General features: G+C 38.9%; 1 protein-coding gene across 9 annotated transcripts in view; it reads left to right on the forward strand.

Annotated features, from left to right (window-relative positions):
- FAT3 (FAT atypical cadherin 3) overlaps nt 1–14,413 on the forward strand; it is a 564,342-nt gene that overhangs the window by 254,614 nt on the left and 295,315 nt on the right. The window lies entirely within an intron of this gene.

Raw genomic sequence — 14,413 nt, forward strand, 5'->3', positions numbered from 1 at the left:
TTTTCTTGTTTAATAAAGCAAAATGCGTGTCAGCATGAAGGTTCTGAATTCAAGACATTATATTCCAGTAGTATATTTTAATATACCAACGGTGCAAAATTACTGAATTTTTATTTCTCTGATATTTTGCAACAGACTCACTAATTAGATGTGAAATATTCCATGATAGTGTGACTCTGCTCTAGAATAGCTCATTTTCCTCCATGTATGTCCTAATCTGAGCTTTTTGGGTTGGACTGCAAATTTCAAGAAATGGGACGTGCCCCCGTGCCCCTGCCCCACCCAAGAAAATGACCTGGATTGACACATGTGAGAAAAATAAAATATCCCAGAGCTTAAATATTTCAACTTAGAGTATTTTGTGTATATAGATAGTCCTTGAATTACAACCAGAGTTGAGGACAAAATTTTTGTTCATAAGCAAGGAAGTTATTAAGTGAGTTTTATGACCTTTTCTGCCACAGTTGTTAAGTGAATCACTGCAGATGTTAAATGAATCATGCAGTCATTAAGCGAATCTGCCTTTTCCCACTGACTTTGCTTTTTGGAAGCCAGCTGTGAACATTACAGGTGGTTATCGCGTGACCCCAGAATAGTGCTATTGTCCTAAATACATGCCAGTTGCCAAGTACTCAAATTTTGATCCCATGACCCTGGGAATGCTGCAACGGTCATAAGTGTGAAATAACTTTTTTTCAGTCACTGCTGTTGTAATTGTGTAACTGAATGGTTATCAGTTGAAAACTACCTGTAATTAAAAATCATCGACAACAGGGGTATCAAACTCACGTCGTCATGGTGGCATCACGTGGCGTATCGGGTCTTATTCCCCCTTTGCTAAACCAGGCATCAGCGTGGCCAGTGCGTAACGCATCCAGCCCATGGGCCGGGAGTTTGACAGCCCTGATCTACAAGCTTAACGATACTCAACTTATGTAGCAAATATTTATTTGTCACGTTTCTCCCCTGCCGCAATCTGTCATCCCTGCTAAGTTTAAAACAAATACAAAATAAATGCATCATGAAACTAAACCCAATAAAACACAATAAAGGAAGGTAGTAAAATAAGGAATACAAGATGGTGAATTTCTCTAGTTCGATGATTTTGATGCACAAGCTAGGTTATATATAGTACAGTTTCTAAAATAGAGCTGAAGATCCTGGATGAGAAGCAAAATGTCTTTAAAGAAACATCAGAAAGTCCGTTGCCTCTTGAAAAAGCACCTTTGGGATAATTTACAAAATACTTTATTTCATTTTTTTCCTCTCAAATTTTATTCCTTTCTTCCTCAAGAAGCATAAGTAGCTTAATTTAATTTTTGAAGTAAGAAACCTAAACGTTACATCTTTACCTCTGATAAAAGCATATCCAAGCTAATAAAAAAACATTAAAACATTGGAGAATTGTCTCTTATTATTGGGTCATAGACTCATAGTTTTTTTAGTGATGAAGTTTAACACTTCTTCTGCCACTAATTTACTTACTCGTTTTATTTATTAGTCAACTTTGTATTTCTACGCAACTCACCAAAAAATGACTTTAGCAACCAAGGAACCTTGTATTTTGGAAGACTTCTCGGAGAGTAACAAAAATACACAGGAAACCTTCCTCTTCTCAAACCAGAAGGAAATAGAGAACATCTTTCACCAATTAGAAGATCACTAGCCCCTCCTTTCATGTGGGAAATAGCTGCGCTTATTGCTTCTTGGAAAGAAGCTGTTTTGCTAGGCTTAGAAAGACAATTAATCTGTAGCATGTTCACCTTCTGAGAAAAATGACAGCTCAGGATGCCCAAAGTCACCATATGTTCCTGTTTAATAGCAATTCATAAGAACGTGAATTTTGCCTAGGGGAGATACCCAGCAACTCTGGGGTCATGTAAACTAATACAATGCTAATATGGTGCAGCTTGTTTTGCACTTACGTGTACATTTAAATACCTTGAAAGAAACATTAGGGGATTCTTCGGCTTACCAGTTGTAATGAATACTATGCCACCAAAAGGTGGAATATTAAAATCATATCTGCGTATCTGAGTCCATAAAGAAACAGCAGGCAGTCATCGTTTTATTGAAGAAAGGCTGTGATCCTATTTATTAATTTGGGGAAAATAATCTACATTGAAATCGAAATGTTTTTGTGCAAAGGAGCATAGGATTGAGCTGAAGACTTTTCAGAAGGAGTTTTATGACTCTGGCCTTACTGTAATTGCAAAAGTTGTCGGTGGCATCTGTTTGCAGCTACTTTTGGCCGAAGACTCTCTCTGTGTTTGTGTGTATAGTATTTGTGTAAGTTTTCATACACGCTCATATCAAAGACGAGTACCATGAAAACAGTGTTCCAATATTTGAGGGGTTGCCACATAGGAGCGGGGGGGCAACTTATTTTCAAAAGCACCAGAAAGCAAGACAAGAAACAATGGATGGAAACTAATCAAGGAGAGAAGCCACCTAGAACTAAGAAGTTTCCTAACAGGAAGAACAATTAACCAGCGGAACGACTTGTCTCTGGAAGTTGTAGGCGCTCCAACACTGAAGATTTTAAAGAAGTGATTGGACAACCATTTGTCAGAAATGATACGGGGTTGGACTAGAAAACCTTCAAGGTCCCTTCCAACTCTGTTATCCTGTTAAAAAGTGTAGGCCAGATCCTTGTTAAAAAAATACATGTGCTGTAATCTTTTCATTAGTTATCTCTGCACAGCTTTTTTTGGATTTTTATCACATGATATCCCAAGTTGGGTTTATGCTTTATAAATCTGTTTTATTTTATTTCATACAGCATAGCAAAATACAGCATAGTGTTTAAAATTGACAGAAACAACATATAAAATGCATATCAAAAGTATAAAACATCAGAACAGTTAATTATTTTAAAAACACACAGTACGAGTGATGAAGAAAATTATAATTAAGTTAGGCATGAGCTGTTTACTGGAGTGACTAAACCTATGGCCAGATATGTAGATCATTTCTTATCGTTCTGGCTGCTGGACCTCACAAGCAATTCCAAGCAAGAAGCAGCAGCATGAAAAATATCAGTCTGTAATAAAGCCTGACTAAACTCAGGTTGACTATTCTTGTTTCTTTGTGTAGGTTTAATTCCAGGTTTGTCTCATTCAGCCTGGGTACATTTATGTGACATATTTCCATAGTTAACTTTACTGTCGTGTCAGGCAGTTATTCTTCTCAACTTCCAAAATATGAAAATAGCCACAATGGAGTTATTCAAGACTCATTGTCTCTGTCCATGATTACTGTTCTTTGCAAACCAAAGAAACAAACACCGCATGGATTATCTTCAGTTTGTTTTCTGTTTAGTAGCAGCGGAAGTTGTTAGAAGACCACAAAAAGAAAATCGTATAAAGTACAGATGCGTCTGCTTTCAAACCACATAGGTCAGTGGGATGAGTCTCTTAACATATAATTACATACGTTAACCATTAAAGATAAGTTTAGTTAGTGTAACCTGGCAACATAGTCGAAGGTATCTGTTTTCTTAGTAGTTTACTCGCTGGGGTGAAAGAGCGTGCAATTTGTTTAAACTATAGTTTATTGAGCCAAAATGTCTGGGTTAATTTTGTAAGTGTGGGCAGCCATTCTGTTAGGAGTGAACTTGTTCTGAATCATTGTGGTTATTTGCATAGGCAGAATTTAGAAACCAAACGGTTTTGATGATCAGTACACTTTATGACTTTTGTCACATCAGCTTGAAGTAGCATGAAAAGGTTTTCTTATTTTGGAAATTTAAAAAAAGAAAACAATACAAATTTGATACAGGTAGACTTACCACCAATTGTTTGATGACCGTTTGAAGTTACCTAAGCACTGGAAAAAAAGAGACTTATGACCATTTTTACGACTGTTGCAGCATCCTGATCAGTGGTGGGATTCAAATTGCTTTACTACCAGTTCTGTGGGCGTTGCTTGGTGGGCGGGGCATTGCTTGGTGGGCGTGGTGTGGCGTTGCTTGGTGGGCAGGGGAAGGATACTGTAAAATCTTCATTCCTTCCCTACCCCACCCCACTAACCTGCTTTCCAGCTCCATACTCCTGTGCAAGGCAATAAAAGAAGACCCAGCCAATCAGCTGGGACTCGGGAGGCGGAGAATAGATGGGGGCGGGACCATTCAGAGGTGGTATTTGCCGGTTCTCCGTACTACTCAAAATTTCTGCTACTTTCTAAGAATTGTACATATTTCAACAGATGCTTTTTAAAGTGCTTTTCACCCCAAATATATATGGCCAGCTATTCTTGGGGATTAAGTCTTTCTTGTGCAACAGGGCATGGCTAAGGAAAGCAGACTCATCCAAGCTTTAAGAAGGCCACACCTAGTAAGACCACACCTAGAGTACTGCATCCATTTTTGGTCACCACACTATAAAAAATATATTAAAACTCTAGAAAAAGTGCAGAGAAGAGTAACAAAGGATGACTAGGGGACTGGAGGCTAAAACATATGGTTGAACAGTCGCAAAAAGTTGGTATGGCTAGCCTAGTGAAGAGAAGGACCAGGGCATACATGATAGCAGTGTTCCAATATTTGAGGGGCTGCCACAGAGAGGATGGGGTCAAGCTATTTTCCAAAAGCACCTGAAGGCCAGACAAGGAATAATGGGTGGAAGCTGATCAAGAAGAAATTCAACCTAGAAGTAAGAAATTTTCTGACAGTGAGAACAATCAACCAATGGAACAGAAGTTGCCTTCAGAAGCTGTGGCAGCTTCATCACTGGAGGCTTTCAAGAAGAGATTGGACTGCCATTTGTCAGAAATGGTATAGGGTCTCCTGCTTCGACAAGGGGTTGGACTAGATGACCTACAAGGTCCCTTCCAACTCTGATGATCTGTTAATCTGAAGGAACTTTTTAATTAATAATTAGGGGTAAGGCATAGAATCTTGGAAATCATTTAGGATCCTCCTATTCTTTTTTATTAGTTACTTTATTAAGATAGGCTTGCTTTGAAAATTTTGAAGACCTTCCCAGATGTTCTATAAGAAGAACATTTGTGAAATAAGCCATTGGTGAATTTAGTTCTCCAGCGGCTGTTTATATCTAGAGTTCCTTCTGTTTTTATTTTTTATTTTTCTTAGCCTCCTCCCAGACTTTTCCCCTGAATCATATACTAGTGGCATTTTGCAAATTATCCAACAGAATGCTCATTTTGTTGGTCTCAATGAAGGACAAGTCTTGAGGTGGGCACTAAATACCAGATACGAAAAATACAAAAATACGTCTTTTATTTTTCTACCTAGTCCTCTGTCTGGAAACTGCAAATTTTTCCTATGCTATTGGTGTCCAACTGCTGGAAATGCAATGATGATCAGAAAGATCTAGCAATTACTTCTCTCTGTGAAAGAGTCATTATAACAGCATCACCATACATAAAATGCTTGTGATTTATGGGAACTCGATCCAAGAGAATGCTTTGTAGTTCAATAGTTCGCATATTCATCCTGAACTTTTCAGGTGTTGACAATAGGACTGATGAAATATAATATTACTGACCTATTTATCACAATGGTTAAGCCAGCTGAGAGAAGGAGACTGTTGAATATGTCTGGGTACTTAAAAATAATAATAGTGTTATGGTAAATCCAGATAAATCTTGTTTTTTTCTGTTTGGAAAATTGCTTCCATGTATATAATATATATACAGAGACACTTTGATTGGCTGGGAAATTTGCTGTAACACTTCCTTAAATGAGATGCCCAGAATATTTAGGTATATACATAGAAGCCAACATTAATGCAAAGAACAATGAACGCTATTGTTCATTTTTTGTACACTAACCACATGACAACTAATGAAAGAACCATTCTATCATCCACAGCAGTTCCAATGAATTTTTGCAAAATCATATTGGATATACAGTGGCTGATTTACAAAATAAAATTGGCGGAGAATCCTTACCATATTGAAAATGCATTGAAACACATTAGTTGGGAATTAGCTGGTAGATTTATTAGAATAGAATAGAATAGAATAGATAATAGAATAGAATAGAATAGAATAGAATAGAATGGGAGAATTAATAGAACTGAACTGAACTGAACTGAACTGAACTGAACTGAACTGAACTGAATTGAATTCTTTATTGGCCAAGTATGATTGGATACACAAGGAATTTGTCTTGGTGCAAATGCTCTCAGTGTACATAAAAGAAAAGATACAATCGTCAGGAGTCAAGAATCATAAGGTACAACACTTAATAATAAGTCATAGGGTACAATAAGCAATCAAATCACATGTCAAGGGTGTCAAAATCGATTTCACTGAGGGCCGCATCAGGGTTCTGTTTGACCTGCGGGAGAACAGGGTGTGCGTGGCCACGTTATGTCACTCATGTTGGGGGTGATTGTGGTGGCCCAAGGACTCTGCCAGCCAAAATGGGCCCTCACTAGCTCCGTTTTCACCTGCGACTGCCTCCTGCAATGCGCCTCACCCCCTGTGCATGCGTGAGCAACACCCCCACCTCGCCCCCTTAACTGAACTGCCCATGTACCTCAGCAGTCTCAGGAGGCTGAAAAACAGGCCTTCTGGAAATACCAGAAGTGCCCATTTTCAGCCTCCAGAGGGCCTCTGGAGCACAGGGGAGGCCGAAAAACGGGCCCGTTTCAGCACTTCCAGTATTTCCAGAAGGTCCATTTTTTCGGCCTCCCGAGGCTGCAGAGGCTTCCCTCGAGCCTCCGGGAGGGCAAAAATGGCCTCAAATGGGCCGAAAATCAGCTGGGAGATGCGCGCATGCGCAGTGCAGGTAAGTTTGGCTGGGGCTTATATACCCGCACAAATGGCTCCTGCGTGCCACACGTGCTACAGGTTCGCCATCACAGGTATATACTTTAAGGGTAAGAGAAGTATTTGCTCAGAGGCACTTGAAATTTCAGTTTGGTCAGTGTGAAAACAATCGAGAAATACAATTGTACATGCAGGCAACTCCACTTGCAGCACAACTTGATTTTCCATTGGAGCTGTCCAGTTGATTTATGAGGGACTTCAGCCATAGAAAGATTGCAGTCTTGTACGCTGGCTTCTATACAGAGATGAAAATGTTGTATATCCGCTCTTCACCATTATTGGCTTCAGATCAGAACTATGCCCACTGACTTTTATTGCTTTGTTATAGCCTCTGGGCTACAACCCCCCAATTATTTCACAATAATTATCTTGGAGTTCCCTGTTCATCTGTCTTCTCCTTAGATCACCGTCAAGGCCATAAAACGTTGGTCATGCCTTCTCCGTGATATTTCTGATAGCCGGGTCGGAAAGTTGTTTGCTTCCTTGCTTCTTTGAAGAGAATACTAGCCTTTGTGAAAGCAGATCTCTGAATGAATGAACGAAGTAATTAAAGGAAACCATATGTTCCACAACAGAGACATCAGGATTCAGGTGTGATGTTGAACAGAACTACACCAACTGTTACTGTGAATTGCCAGATGCAACTTGAGTAGCCAGTGGTGCAAGGGAGAAAAAAAATCATGTTAATTTACCCCAGGGTAATTCAGGAGTGGAGAAGGGGGGGGGAGTTGTGTTTGACACCTTCTGTGTAGCGTCGCTCTAATAACACAGCCAATACCAAAGACTTGATCTTAACAACAAGCAAATGTAGACTCTCGTATTAGTAAATTAAAATCAGAAATACGTTGGGAAGTTTTATTCTTTATCCTGCCTTCAATCGAGGACCTGTATACTGCATAATATATATGTGTATATGTATACTTATACAGTATACAATATGTGTACTGTATATGAGGCCTGTGAAAATATTTACAGACCCCTCACATCCTGGACATAAACTGTTTCAACTCTTTCCCTCAAAATGACGCTATAGAGCACTGCACACCAGAACAACTAGACACAAGCACAGTTTTTTCCCCAAAAGCCATCACTCTGCTAAACAAATAATTTCCTCAACACTGTTCAACTATTACAAAGTCTGCAGTACTATTACTGTTAATCTTCTCATCCCTCCTTATCACCCATCCCCTTCCACTTGTGACTGTATGACTATAACTTTGTCGCTTGTATCATTACAATTTATATCGACTGTTTCCTAGTATATTTTGATTGCTTATTGTACCCTATGACTATCATTAAGTGTTGTTCCTTATGATTCTTGACGAATGTATCTTTTCTTTATACTGAGAGTATTATATACTGAGAGTATTTGCACCAAGACAAATTCCTTGTGTGTCCAACCACACTTGGCCAATAAAGAATTCTATTCTATTCTATTCCATTATGGTCAAGGAAAGTAATTGAGAAGTCTTGGGCTCCAAATAACAAATGGTAGTTTATTTAAACTTGGCTGTATCCCAATCAGATATAAAACATGTGTATTTGAAAGATCTGCTTTGAATATCAAGCAAGGGGATACGAGAAGTGATGAATAATATCTTACTTGCATCTTTTAGCTTGACAGTTTAGTCTCTGGAATGTATTTATTTATCTAGCTATTGATTTTTGTATTTGTTCCATTTTTTGCTCACCACAGGAAAACAAAAATAAAATGTCCTTAATAAAAAAAGGAAAGTACATAATCATGATCATAAAATTATAATTAGAATCATGTATCATCAAAGGCCCTCCAGAACAATTGTCTTTTTTTATCATGTCCAGAAATACAAAACTTCTGGAACCAACTGAATTTCAGCTGGGCTGGTTTAATGGAGAAGACCAGAATAACATGAGTTGGAAGGGACCTGAAAGACAGGAAATTAATTGCATAAAAGGAAGGATAAAATTCCTGAGGTGGTGGACTAGAGAATATCATGGCTCACTCTCCGTGAATGCTCCCCTGTGGAAAAATAATTCCACGCAAGTAAAAGGAAATTAAGAGTCAGATTGCAAAGAAATGGAAAATGTGATTGCCATAGTTATATGTCTATTATGTTACTAAAGGTAGTCCTCAGCTTAAAACAGTTCACTTAGTGACCATTCGAAGTTACAACGGCACTGAAAGAAGTGACCTGTGATCATTTTTCATGCTTATGACCATTGCAACATCCCCATGTGGTCATGTGATTTACACTCGGATGCTCGACAACTTGTTTATATTTATGATGGTTTGCAGTGTCTCTTTCGCGACCTTCTGACAAGCAAAGTCAGTGGGGAAGCCAGGATTCACTTAACAACCGTGTTACTAATTTAACAACTGCAATGATTCACTTAACAAATGTGGCAAGAAATATCGTAAAATGGGGACAAAACTCACGGAACAAATTTCTTATTAGGAATGTAAATTCTGGGCTCAGTTGTGGTTATAAATCCAGGACTACCTGTAGCTGTTTTTGCAGGCAGTTTTTCCACCCAAGGAGACTATTAAAAGAGGCGCAGAAGCACACAGAGAGAGAACCTTTGGAGGAGATGCTGTCTGTTCCGCCTTTTGTTGTCTGTCTAGGCAGGCAAACCCAAATAAAATCCTTAGATAGCATGTTCAGACTTTAGAACCCTCACTAGGTCTTCAAGAGAATTCCACTCGTGTTGAATATGAAAGCTGAGGAAGCTTCTTGGATGTGAAGCAAAACGTCTTCAAAGAAAAAAACAGGAAGTCCAGTTTGTCTCTTGAATAAATCACCTTTCGGACAACCATGACCTGGATGACTGAGGATCTCCATAGACGTTGAATATCAACTTATTTTGTTATGACTGTAACTTTTTGCTTGTATCTTACGATTTGAATTGTTTAATTAGTATCTTAGTATGATTTATGTAGATTGCTTATTTAGTATCCATGACTATCTCTAAGTGTTGTATCTGATGTTTTATGGTGAATGTATTTTTACAACGACTATGATAATGATCTATCACTATTGTTGTATGTACCTATGTTTCCTTGAAAATAAAACCCAGTCTTATTTTCTTTTGGGCTCTGAAATAAGCTCTAGGGCTTATTTTCGAGGGATGTCTTATTTTTTTCCATGTATGGGAGGTCCACGACTTCTGGTTGTTTGTGGTGGAGCAGGAGGCTGTGTGACATGGCAGTGCTGCTGCCGTGAGGCAGGAGTGGTGGAGCTGCCCCACACGCCCCACACCAGCTTACCTCAGGAGGCAGGCCACCCATGCCCCAACACTTGCCTTGCCTTATGGTGGCAGCTCCGACATCCCCATCCAGCAGGACCCCGTGTGGCTGTCAGCCCACTTCTTCTGCTTGCTCGTGGCTGCAGTGGAGCAGGAGGCCAAGGGACACACCAAAATGCCATGGCCATGAGATAGTTGTCAGGGTGTGGATGGCCTGGTTGTGGGAGCCCTGAGGTAAGGCGTTCTGGGACGTGTGGGGCAGCACCACACACACCATTGCCTCACCTTGTGTCGACAGCACCGTAAGCAATCAGACGGAATGGGTGGGCAGCCAGCTGCACAGGTGCTTAAGTAGGGCTTATTTTTTTTTGGGGGGGGGTGTTAGGGCTTATATTAGGCACATGTGTAAAACATGCTAGGGCTTATTTTTTGGATAGGTCTTATTTTTGGGAAAATGGGAGACACTGGGAGTTTATTCACTGGAGACAAGTTTCTTATGTGTCTAAATCACACTTGGCCAATAAAGAATTCTATTTCTATTCTGTTCTATTCTGTTCTATTCTGTTCTATTCTATTCTGTTCTATTCTATATGAAACTTCTGGATTGGCTAGCTTTGTTGGATAAAAATGGGAATTTTGGCTGGTCAACAACTTGACTGAATGTATTATTGAGAATAGATGGTGGTGGTAGTGGTGATGATAAAGATATTACTGTGTTTGCCCCCCTTTTTTTTTTTTTTTTTAGTAATCATTCTTCTGGAATTGATGCCCTTAGCAATGAAGTGGGAAAGATAAGGCTTAATCAGCATGTGGCTTTCTTAACAGTGTCTCTCTTTCATTGATGAGATCTGAAAGTGGAATTTTTGTTTTAATTGCACGGAATCATTTGCTCTTGAAGGGCCATTTTTTTCCCTATATGATTAGGGTAAATTAGGATGGCGTTGCATGAACCCTTGAATTAATTAATTCTGTTGCAAAAGAGACAGCTGATACCATCGGTGAAGGATTAGACTGCCTCCTTATGTTATAACTGTCTGTCGCAAGGTAGTTCGACTAAGGAATCAGTTGCTTTATACTTAAAATAAATACGAGATCCTGAATTTTTTAATATTACCTGGACTGAGGTGACCATAGAATGTTTACAGAGTATGTGAGTCCCAACACAATGATAATGTTTTGAAAAATAACCTCATAAACAGTGTGTTTATTTTTGCTTCGATGGCTCACTCTTTTTGGTGAAACCTCCGGCCAGGGTTACAGGTAATCTTCGATTTACAACTGTAATCGAGCCTGGAACTACAGTCATAAGTAGTTGCAATCATTAAATGGGTCCCCAGGTGATTATGCCCAATTTTATGACCATTTTTGTGGTAATCATTAGCCAAATGCCAGGGTCATTAAGCAAACACTGTGGGCATTATGTGAATCCATTTATTATTTTAGTTAGCATATGACATCTACAGAGGTTATGAAATCACTGATATACAAATTTAGTTTAAATAAAGCATGTGTGTGTGTGTGTGTGCGCGCACACGTGTGTATCTATATGTGTATGTATAGATAGATGATAGATATGTGTGTATGTATATGTATAAATAATACGTGAATAATACAATACAGGAGATAAAATATTAAATTAAGACGTAACCATAATAAATGTGAATCCATTCTATCAAATGTACAGTTTTGGTGAAAATTGGAAGCAAATGCTGGAAACTAAAAAACAACAACTGAAAAACACATCCCATTGACCACGGAATGCTGCAAACAACTATAAATGCAAGCTATTTCTCAAGTGCCCACAATGTGATCATGTGATCATACACTATGTGTATGTGCGTGTGCAGCCCTCTGAACTTCAAACCTGGACCACAACTACCAGTTGTTAAGCAAGGGTTCCTTATACATGTCCGTCTCTCCTAGCATTTTGCAAAGTGAACTTGGTGGAATGTTTGGGTTGTCTCTAGGTTGAAATCTTTCCTTCTTTTTTAATAGAACCGGGCACCAAATTTAATATGTCTCAAGCCTGTTTTTTCCCAGCTTCAGAATATGTTTCATTCTTACCTCCTATAATGAAAACCCTGTGGTGCAGTGGTTAGAATGTAGTATTGCAGGATGACTTCTGCCCAACAGCCTGGAGTTCAATCCTGGTGGGCTCAAGGTTGACTCATCCTTCCAAGGTCGGTAAAATTAGGGCCCAGATTGTTGGAGGCCATAGGCTGACTCTGTAAACTGCTTAGAGATGCCTGTAAAACACTGTAAAGTGGTATATAAGTCTAAGTGCTATTGCTATCTCTCCTAGCATTATCTCCTTGCATTATGTAAGATGGTTTAGATCAAAAGAGTGACAGATCCAGTATTGCTGAGTCAGCTGTTTGGTTGGTTGGAAATTTTACCGTAAGTCTCATAGTCTTGTTTTTAAATTTGGAACCGAATTTATTTTCCCAAAGGAAGAATTGACTGAAATACATTTTTCATATCTTGTTAGATCCTTTATACGTATTTGCAAATATCTACATATTTGTAAAAGAAATGGAAAGTAACAGATTTCTCCAGTTTTGACTTGCAAGCCATTGTTTGTTGAATGTATTAATTCAACAAACTTAATTGATTTTTTCTTGTCTGTATGTTAGATAGACTTTCTCACTTAATTTTTCTTCCTATGAATTTGTATCAGGAATACGTCCAAGTTCCTTCACTTTCAGTCTACAGTAGATCTATCTCCCTTAAATAACATCGGAATAGAGTACTAGCCCAAACAGCTACTTGAGATAGATAGCGTGGTATATGGTGAAATACTTATCCCAAATTCTGTGAGGTTTTTTTTTTCTTTTTTGGCAAGTTAATGCGGGCATGAAATGCTGAAAAAAAAAACACCAAATTATGGAACATTTTTTTAAAAAAGAAAAACTATGTGTTTGCCTCCCTTCCCTTCAACTAATTGTAATATGTAATACAACTTACCTGTCCTTGCAATATTGCTACCTTTAACATGCAATAGATGCTCTAACAAGCAGTTGCCATGGTGAGGCATGTCAATTTCTACTGTGTAATGGGATGGTGAGTCAGAACATTTTAATTTACCTGAAAGCCATCTCCTTTAACCTCCCAGGATGCTCCTTATTAACCTCTGTGTGTGTGTGTGTGTGTGTGTGTGTGTGTCTTTGTCTTTACTGGAAAGATGAGGACATTTCCAAGTAAAGCATTCGGCCGAAGCCACCCATCCATATTTTTTTTCAAAAACTTTTACTAGTGCTTTTTGATGTCAGCTAAAAAGCAGAGACATCACCCTGCCAACAAAAGTAGGTATAGTCAAGGCTATGGTTTTCCCAGTTGCAATATATGGCTGTGAAAGTTGGACCATAAGGAAGGCTGGGCGCCAAAGAATGGAGGCCTTTGAACTCTGGTGCTGGAGGAGACTCCTGCGAGTCCCTTGGACTGCAAGGCGATCAAACTGGTCAATCCTAGAGGAGATCAGCCCTGACTGCTCTTTAGAAGGCCAGATCCTGAAGATGAAACACAAATACTTTGGCCACCTAGTGAGAAGGAAGGACTCCCTGATTTTTCTTTTCATTTAAACTAGACATCGCCAATTCCAGGAACCATGCTTTATATGTTTTAGCCCCCAGTCCCCTAATCAACTTGGTTGCTCTTCTCTGCACTCTTTCTAGAGTAGGGGTCCCTAAACTTGGCAACTGGGTGACATGATAGCAGGGTTCCAATATCTCATGGGTTGCCACAAAGAAGAGGGGGCCAACCTATTCCCCAAACCAGGATAAGAAACAACAGATGGAAACTAATCAAGGAGAGAAGCTACCTAGAACTAAGGAGGAATATCTTGATGGCTCGAACAATTAACCAGTGGAACAACTTGCCTCCAGAAGTTGTAAATGCTCCAACACTAGAAGTTTTTAAGAAGACACTGAACAACCATTTGTCTAAAATAGTATAAGGTTTCCTGCCAGAGCAGGAGGATGGACTAGAAGACCTCCCTTCTAACTCTGTTATTCTGTTCTATTCCCAAAATGAAGCTTTCTGTAGCTGCTCTTTGTTTTATCTAAAAATGCCATGTCTCTTCAAAAATTGACCTTATTTTCTGTAGTCCAACATAGATGCCTAGCTGACTGACAGATACATTAGCGAAAAATATCAAATTGCAGATACTAGGTTTTTTCCAGTGGGTTTTACCTTAGTAGATTAATATCTCAAGTTAAATGCTTAATTGTTCTTTCCTGAAGATCAACACTCAACTATTTATTGCAGATTTTTTAAGTATCTTTTTTTTAATGGTTAAATATTACGTCACTGATTTTTTTTAAAAAAAATCCAGACCACTTATAAGTAGATATTTCAGTTTACACACACACACACACACACACACACACACACACAC

Source organism: Notechis scutatus, chromosome 5 (assembly GCF_049901735.1).
Source record: "Notechis scutatus isolate UNSWTSFEM ecotype Mainland chromosome 5, rNotScu1.2, whole genome shotgun sequence".
Taxonomy (NCBI): Eukaryota; Metazoa; Chordata; class Lepidosauria; order Squamata; family Elapidae; genus Notechis; species Notechis scutatus.